Source organism: Rhinopithecus roxellana, chromosome 2 (assembly GCF_007565055.1).
Source record: "Rhinopithecus roxellana isolate Shanxi Qingling chromosome 2, ASM756505v1, whole genome shotgun sequence".
In the NCBI taxonomy this organism is placed as follows: Eukaryota; Metazoa; Chordata; class Mammalia; order Primates; family Cercopithecidae; genus Rhinopithecus; species Rhinopithecus roxellana.
Window position 1 is genome coordinate 179,066,102 of NC_044550.1, and position 8,752 is coordinate 179,074,853.

Consider the following 8,752-nt stretch of genomic DNA (forward strand, 5'->3'; position numbering starts at 1 on the left):
AGCTATCAGTGACAAAAGTAACACAATGCAACTTGAATAACAAAACTTGGAAATTTGTCTATTCCCTAGAAATGACTTCAAGCACAAAAGAATCTAATGTCTTAAATGGTCATTTCAGAGCCCTGTATCAATCTGAAAATTGGTTTGATTTTGCAACTATCATTCTTCCTTGCTACCATGTTATATAGCCACTTAGTAGTTCAAGGGCCTTTTTTTGTGTGTTATAGAGGAAGTTACTGTGCCTTTTTCCATGGACTCTACCTAACATGTTTCAGGGAATAATCTTATTGGCCCATCTTGTGGATGCAGAGTTCTAATAGGCTCCCTCTGAGTTCTAAGCCCACCTTTTTGTTGAGAGATGAGGCATTGTTATTGATGATTCCATCTATATTGAGTTATGAGGAGACTTCTTAAACAACAAAGAAAACCAGATCACCACCAGTAATACCACCACCAAGCAAACAAAACCAAGAACTAGGAAAACGAGGGAAAAAAGTCCAACTGAGTGAAAATTGTGTTGGTTAACTCTTATAATGATTGTCATATATAGCAATACAATAACTAGTAGTAACTAGATTTCAGTTATAAGGTATTTGTGATATTGCTATGATGAAGTCAACTAAGTTTGCCATTTTATGTCAAAAAAATAAAATAACAAAAAGTTTGCTAAGTAAACTAAATGATAAAATCCTCTTCCCCCAATACAATGCAATGCTCTCAAGCAAAGCAGACAGACAGAAAGAAAGATATCATGGAAGTTATTTATACCTAGGTTGAAATATTGACTTAGACTTAGTCACTTACTATCTTTATGGATTTGAACAAGTTCTAATTCTCCAGAAGATACTTTGGAACTTCTAATTGGAAACATATAGTAGTAGCCTTTTAAAGCAGCAGTCCCCAATCTTTTTGGCACCAGAGACTGGTTTCATGGAAGGAAGTTTTTCACAGATGGGCAGAGGGGATGTTTAAGGGATGATTAAAATGTATTACATTTATTGCACACTTTATAACTATTATTATTACATCGTAATACATAATGAAATAATTATACGATGCACTATAATGTAGAATCAGTAGGAGCCCTGAGCTTGTTTTCCAGCAACTAGAGGGTCCCATCTGGGGATGATGGGAGGGAGTGACAGATTATCAGGCATTAGATTATCATAAGGAGCATGCACCTAGATCCTTCACATGTGCAGTTCACAGTAAGGTTTGAGATACCATGAGGTTCTAATGCCACCGCTGATCTTAACAGGAGTTAGAGTTCAGGGTGGTAATGCAAGCAATGGGGAGTGGCTATAAATATAGATAAAGCTTTGCTCACTCATCTGTCATTTACCTCCTGTTGCGCATACTGGTTCCTAACTGGCTGTAGACTGGTTCCAAACTATGGCCTGGGGTTTGGGGTCCTCTGTTTTGAATTGCTGTATATTGAAAATGTTTATGTAACCTTTGCAGTCTGTTAGAAGATACTTTGTGAACAAGCCATGAAATATGATGCTCTCTACAACTTTTCAGTTGTAGAGAATAAGGATTTATGCCTAGGGTGTCCAATCTTTTGGCTTCCCTTGGCCACACTGGAACAAGAATAATTATCTTGGGCCACACATAAAATACACTAATACTAACAAAAACTGAAGAGCTTAAAAAAGAATTCACATTAAAAAAATCTCATATTGTTTTAAGAAAGTTCATGAATTTCTGCTGGGCCACATTCAAAGCTGTCCTGGGTCACATGCAGCCCGTGAGCTGCAGGTTGAAAAGCTTGATTTACATTCTTATAATATGTAACGCTATTCTGTTAAATTATTTTAATTGCCTGGCAAAGTTATATCACAAGGTATTAACCAGTTAATTTTGTGTATTTTATTTCCATCTAGCTTTCTTTCTAGTACCTGAAGCAATACAGAAGGAGTACTTAAAAGTTCAAATAAAGTAATTGAACAAAGTGTGGAACAGAAAATATAAATGCATATTTTTAAAGCAAATATTTCATCTCCTAAAGACATAATAAGACATGAAATGAGAAGGAGAAATAAATTAACCCCACCATCCAACAGTGAAAGAAAAAACACAGAACATGAGGAGGACCAGAAAACAATGTAAAAAGAGTTGAAAGGAGTCACTGCTGAGCTATTTTAGATTCTACACCCTCTATCCAGCCATGAACCCATCAGCGATCATGCCTGACTATTTTGCATACCCCATTAGACAATCTAATGTGGACAAGGAGATAGTGTCAGGAAGCCTATTCCTCTAAAGGACATGGAACTGAGTAGATGTAACTGACACTTCACTACTGACATATAGCCTATTAAGATCTACCTTGAGTCATACACATTTGACACTATTGTTTTCATCGCATAATTCATATCTTCACCAATTTTGTCTGTGTATCACGTTGTCAAAGGATTAAAACTATAGTAATGAGTACATTCTTAATGAGCTTTTCTTTAACTACCATACATTTGTAAAATTTTGTCTCATTTTATGTTCTAAAATTGTCACAGCAAAGTGATCAAGGAGGCTAGATATTTGACTATATTTTTTCTCAATAAGATTGCTATATCTCTTCTATTTAAAGTAAATAAACCCTTGAAACATGAATGAAGTAATGGTTCAATAAACAAATTAAATATGATATGACTTTATTTGTTAGTGCTTTACATATTTATATTTTACATCACTGGTCTACAAATTACCTATACTGAAACTTCAGACTCATTTATTATTTGGGAGTATTTAGCAAAAGAATTATCCTGCCTAAGTGTGGCACAGAAATCCACAAAACAATCCTGGGATATAAATTCTAATTCAGTAATCCACAATACCTTCAGTGTGGCAAGTCTTAAATATGTCCTGTGGTATATTAACAAATATTATATGTAATAGGCTAATATTAAATTCACATAGTGCTGTAAGAATTTGAAAAACAAAAATTTTTGAAGAACCTATAAAGTTTATGTTTTCTGGCAACACAAGTACTAGGTTTAAAATGTTAACCCAAAAGAAAAGATTTTTCATTAAAAAACATATGTAGTGTGAATACATTTAGCCAACCGGTAAAATACCTTTACTACACTATCAATCATGGGGTCATTTTAAGTACTAAGCATATGAAATCTGTGAAAAGACAAGAATTCAGTGCTGACCGTGACTTCAGGAGAACAGTTTGTGGTAATTAACAAAATATGGTGGGTTTAAAAAGAGATACATTACTTGAACTGAAAAGCTAAAATAATTAAATGATGGCCATTGAAATTTGGGACTAGCCCTGCTGCAGTTGTTATTGCCCTTGCTGCCTTTTCTCCTAAGACCATTATGAATTTCTGCGAATGTGTTTATGTTTAATCTTGTTCAATGAATTGGCTGCCTCTCACTAGACAAAGTCAAAAAGAGAAATGCAACTGCATATAGAACTCCCTACACAAGCAATGCATTCATAAATAATTCAAAAGTCCTCTACTTCACATGATTACCCTTTAAGCTGATAATTTAAATGGGAAACTGAGAAAGGTCATTTTATCTGCACTTTTAACAATACAATTCAGAAAACTTTGCTGTCTTAATATTTTTAAAATTGTTTTTTATTGCAGTTTTTAATTTTTAAAAGAATCAGTGAATTTCACATCTTAAAAGCAATGGGCTCATTTTTTTCCCAATTTTTTATGAACATATTTAATAAAACCATAATAATCATATTTTAATTTGAGTGCTAAACAAAATTAATGTTTTGCAAATGCCTATAGTGTGTGTGTGTGGACTACATTTTATAAACATCTGAATTTAGTGGATTTACACTTCATAAATTATTTTTAAATTTATAGTTAAGCCGGGCGCGGTGGCTCAAGCCTGTAATCCCAGCACTTTGGGAGGCCGAGACGGGCGGATCACGAGATCAGGAGATCGAGACCATCCGGGCGAGGTGGCGGGCGCCTGTAGTCCCAGCTACCCGGGAGGCTGAGGCAGGAGAATGGCATGAACCCGGGAGGCGGAGCTTGCAGTGAGCTGAGATCGGGCCACAGCACTCCAGCCTGGGTGACAGAGCGAGACTTCGTCTCAATAAATAAATAAATAAATAAATACATTTATAGTTAATAAAAGTTTTAGATTTTTGCTTCTAACTATTGATGCTACTTCATCTTTTGGGTAAGCAAATTGATGACAAGGAGGATTCATATGTAAGAAGTGACTGACTGCTAGGCAAAAAAATATATAATTTGAAAAATTATTTAAGAAGAAGAAGGAAAATAAAGAGGAAAGAAAGAAGAGGGAGGCAAAAAAGACCAAAAACAAGCAAAACAGTAACATAAAATACAAATAGATAAATGAAATTGATATTCCTAAGGGGTTGTGGGGGAGAACTGGAAGGGGCTGGCAGAGTTAGACAAACTGCCAGCAACTGATCACTTAACACTTCTAAAGTAGTCTTCATTAATAAACATACTTAATTCTAAGATTCGAACCACGTAAGGCTACTATCCCCAAGTTTTCTCTAACAGTATTTACAAATTGGATGTTTAGACAGTCTGGGTGTTATATGATCCTATTATGTCTTTTGGCTTAGATACTATATGTGACACATTTTCACACTGAACAGAAAAAGTGACACTTTATTCATAAATGTAAATGTTTCCGTTTACCAGTTAATACCTAAATAAGTAGAATAACAGAAAAGGATCCATTATTATAGAGGCAGTATTAATTTGCCCTCTGCTCATTTGTTGTTTTCTAAAAAGGCCGCTTCTGTCTTTCCTTTCAAGAATCTCCTATGGTAATCATTTCTCTAAATCCCTTGCACTATTCATCATTTTTCCTTTTAATGGAAATCTCTAGAACGTATTTATTTTCTTTTCTATCTTTGCTCTTAGGATTCAACATACCCTTATATTTTCCATTTTTATCATTCAAATATACCGTTTTTTAGAAAAATTGATGTTAGTGTACTTTAATAAGTGCTTATTAGTAACAGTGTTAGGAATGTCTGTGGACATACTGGAGGTATAAACTGTGATGTTTAACTTTAAGAAATTTCCATCTAGTTTGAGGTACAGCATCATTACAATGTAATACTGAGACTAATGAAAATGTGTTGAGTTTAGCATTGGTTATACAAACCTTCAGCTATAAGGGAGAACTCAGTTTTTCAGTTTAATCTCCAATTTTGTGTACATTTTGTTTGTTTCTTTATATCAAGCAGCAAGGAGGCCTGTATTGCAAGGTGCATATACGGGTTTTTTTTTTTTTTTTTTTTTTTCTTTTTTTTTGAGACAGAGTCTCGCTCTGTTGCCCAGGCTGGAGTGCAATGACGTGATCTCGGCTCACTGCAAGCTCCACCTCCCGGGTTCACGCCATTCTCCTGCCTCAGCCTCCTGAGTAGCTGGGACTACAGGCGCCCACCACCTCGCCTGGCTAATTTTTTGCATTTTTAGTAGAGACAGGGTTTCACCGTGTTAGCCAGGATGGTCTGGATCTCCTGACCTCGTGATCTGCCCGCCTCGGCCTCCTAAAGTGCTGGGATTACAGGCGTGAGCCACCGCGCCCAGCCATAGACGGGATTTTTTAAGCATGTTTTTTTATGGAGAGTCAATCAAACAAATGAAACTATACCATACTGAGGAAACAATTAATCCCCAAATCTCAATGGATTACAACAATAAAAATATTTTATTGTTGTTGTTGTTTGTTTTGTTTTGTTTGGTCTCCCCTTTTTCAAGCTATGTATCAGTCAGTGCATGCCATCTGCCTACCAGGACCAACTTGAGGGAGCGTCTTTATCTAGAATACTGCTAATCTTTTAGCAGAAGAAAGGGGGGATGAGACAGATGACCCGCTGGCTCTTAAATCTCTCCAAATGTCACATTGACCAAAAAAAGGCAATATTAGACACTCGGTGTCAGTGGTGTGTAATAGAATAGCTTTATTGGAATTAAGCAGATAGGTTTAAAAAACAATACAAATTATTACAAAGAGTTAACTAAAGGTGTAGTTTTTCTTTTTCTTTTTTTTCTTACATTGCCTACACATGAAACTCCTATCTTGTAAAAACGTATCTCATTATCCATCAGAGGCAAGGTTGAAGGCACATGTAAACGATTTATAACCAGCTTCCAGCAGAATGATTGAAACTCAGGTTTAACACATGATACACGAACAAAGCCAGGGTCACAGTTGGAACAATAGTCAGCTCATAACAGTATTTTTACGTGCTGCAGAACATCCCCAGTGATATAATTTTCCCTAAATATCAATTTATATATGAAGCAAAAATCTTTTATAAAAATTGTAGATCCTTCTCATCATTGTCACTTAACGTGACATCACTAGATTATATAATCACAAAATGTATTTAGTTTATTTGTATTGCTTGTTTCCTTGTATATTGCCTGGGTTTTCTTTAGACTTAATGTTCCATTAAGGCAGATACTATAGTAAAGGGTTCTATACGGAGAGGAAGCTTAATAGATGCTCCCAGAATATATGAATGTCAGAAGCCTCAAATGAGCTTTGAAATAACTCAGGTGATAGTGTTACTTATAATTATGTTAAACATTCATAAATTAGCTACATTGATCAGAGGTGGAGAAAATATTTTTTAAAAAAAGATTCTGAGTCTGGTAGGATAAGGTCATTGTGCACTGCAGATTCTCTTCTTACATGGTTTCATTCTTGTAAGAATTTGGCAGAAAAAGAAATTAGTGTCTCATGCTCTGTTTCTTAAAGAGATTTATAGAAGTTTTGATTTCCTTTGTTGCCGCTTCTTATTCTGGGTGGCCACCACTTCCCATGGTGATGGTAAGTGTGAAGTGGATCATCTAAACAGCAGTCAAAAACTCATAGAAGTCACAGATAAATGACTTTCCACATCATAGGTCCTTCCAAATGTTGTTATGGGGTAGAATGGATGATGTATTGTGGATTTACACTGACTCAGCAGGAGAAGTCCCAGGCTGGTGATAAATGGAAGGACCTATAGCTTATATTAAACGTTTTTTAACATAGACATCATTTTCTTCCCTTTGATTCTTTGTGAGCTCCATCACTCTGGTAGCTCTAACTAAACCATTTTGTAAAATGTAATTTGCAGGTGGTTGTCCTCAGTACATTATTATTATTACCACAGGCTATGGTAGAAGTCACTAGTTGTGACAATTATTTGCATATCTTTGCTTAGTTTTTGTAAAGACTTGTGTCTCTTTCTCCACTTTACCCTGGTCGCTTAAGAGGTTAAAATCTTGTAAACCTTTCCTCAAGTCTACCTGTTTTCTCTCTCTGTTTTCATGACCTGTATTGCTAATTTTTGCTTTCCATCCAACTCCTTACAATATCTAAATAATGAGTAATTTCCTGTGAATTTACTATGTTGAGTCTTTTGATTGTACTCTGCCATCTTGGTGCCCTTCCATCATTCTGTACCATAGCCTCCATCTTCTGAATTCATACTTCGACAACACCTAATGTCCAATATTTGCTACTAATTTGGTATGCCTCACCTAGCTTTTTGTTGTTGTTAATTACCTCCTTTAACAAGAAAGACAATTAGTAGTTTTGCTCTGACTGTATTTTTAAAAGGTTAATACTACTCATTATTTTTTAAGCATTGATCACCTTCCAGGCAGCGTGTCATTCTTATAGTTACAGGTCTGCAATGTTCCATCTATCTATTTTGTAACATGGTCATTTAGAAGAACCCATTGTCTGAAAAATGATTATTTTCTTGATGCTTCATATTAGATTTTGGCTGCAGCTTAGATAACCCTCTCTGCATTTATTCTGAAAATTAGTTGTAAAATCTCAAGACCGCCAATTTCTTCCTCCAAGGGGTGATGGTCTCTTTATCAGATCCAAAGTCAATGTCTTTTGACCATAGTAAGTGGCTTTGACCTAATTATTTGCCTCATGGTTATGTGTCATAATTCACTTCCATTTTCAAATTTATTAATATCTGGTCAATCACCTCTTCTAAATGTAAGTATTCTCACCATTAAACTTCTACTAGATTCTCTGTTTTTGAAGTAAGTATCCTTTAACAGCTCCACTAAGATATAATTGACAAAAGTTGTATATATTTAAGTAGTACTACTTAATGTCGTGAACTATATACATTGTGAAATGATCACACCAATCAAGCTAAATAATATATCCATCATTTTGCATAGTTGCCATTGTCTTCATTTATTTTGTGATGAAAAGAGTTAAGGTCTACCTTCTTAGCAAATTTCAAGTACACAGGACAGTATTGTTAACTATAATTACTATGATGCACAGTAGACCTCCAGAACTTATTCATCATATGTAACTGAAACTGTACACTTTTACCACAAAACCCCCTTACCCCCTCTTCTCAGCCCCTGATAACCACCATTCTCCTCACTGCCTCTATAACTCTGACTGTATTCTCTACTACATATAACCTATATCATGCAGTATTTATCTTTCTGCATCTGGCTTATTTCACTTAGCACAATGTACTTCAGTCTTACCCACTGTTGTCACGAAAAAACAGTCTCCTCATTTTTAAGACTTAATAATAATGTCTTGTGTATACATTTACCAATTTTCTTTATTCTTCACTGGACATGCAGATTGCTTCCATATATTGGTTACTCTGATTAATGCAGCAATGAACACGAGAATTCAGATACCTTTTAAAGAGTCTGATTTCAGTCCCTTTGCATATATACCCAGAAGTGGAATTGCTGGATCATGTGGTAGCTCTCTATTTATTTGTTTATTTATTCATTCATTC

The 8,752-nt window shown here is 35.2% G+C and overlaps 1 long non-coding RNA gene across 1 annotated transcript; it reads left to right on the plus strand.

Moving 5' to 3' along the window:
- Positions 1 to 404: 404 nt before the first annotated feature.
- Positions 405 to 2,654, plus strand: LOC104678777. The gene is made up of 2 exons (XR_750240.1): positions 405 to 516; positions 1,896 to 2,654. It is a non-coding gene; the product is annotated as an uncharacterized LOC104678777 (long non-coding RNA).
- Positions 2,655 to 8,752: the final 6,098 nt, after the last annotated feature.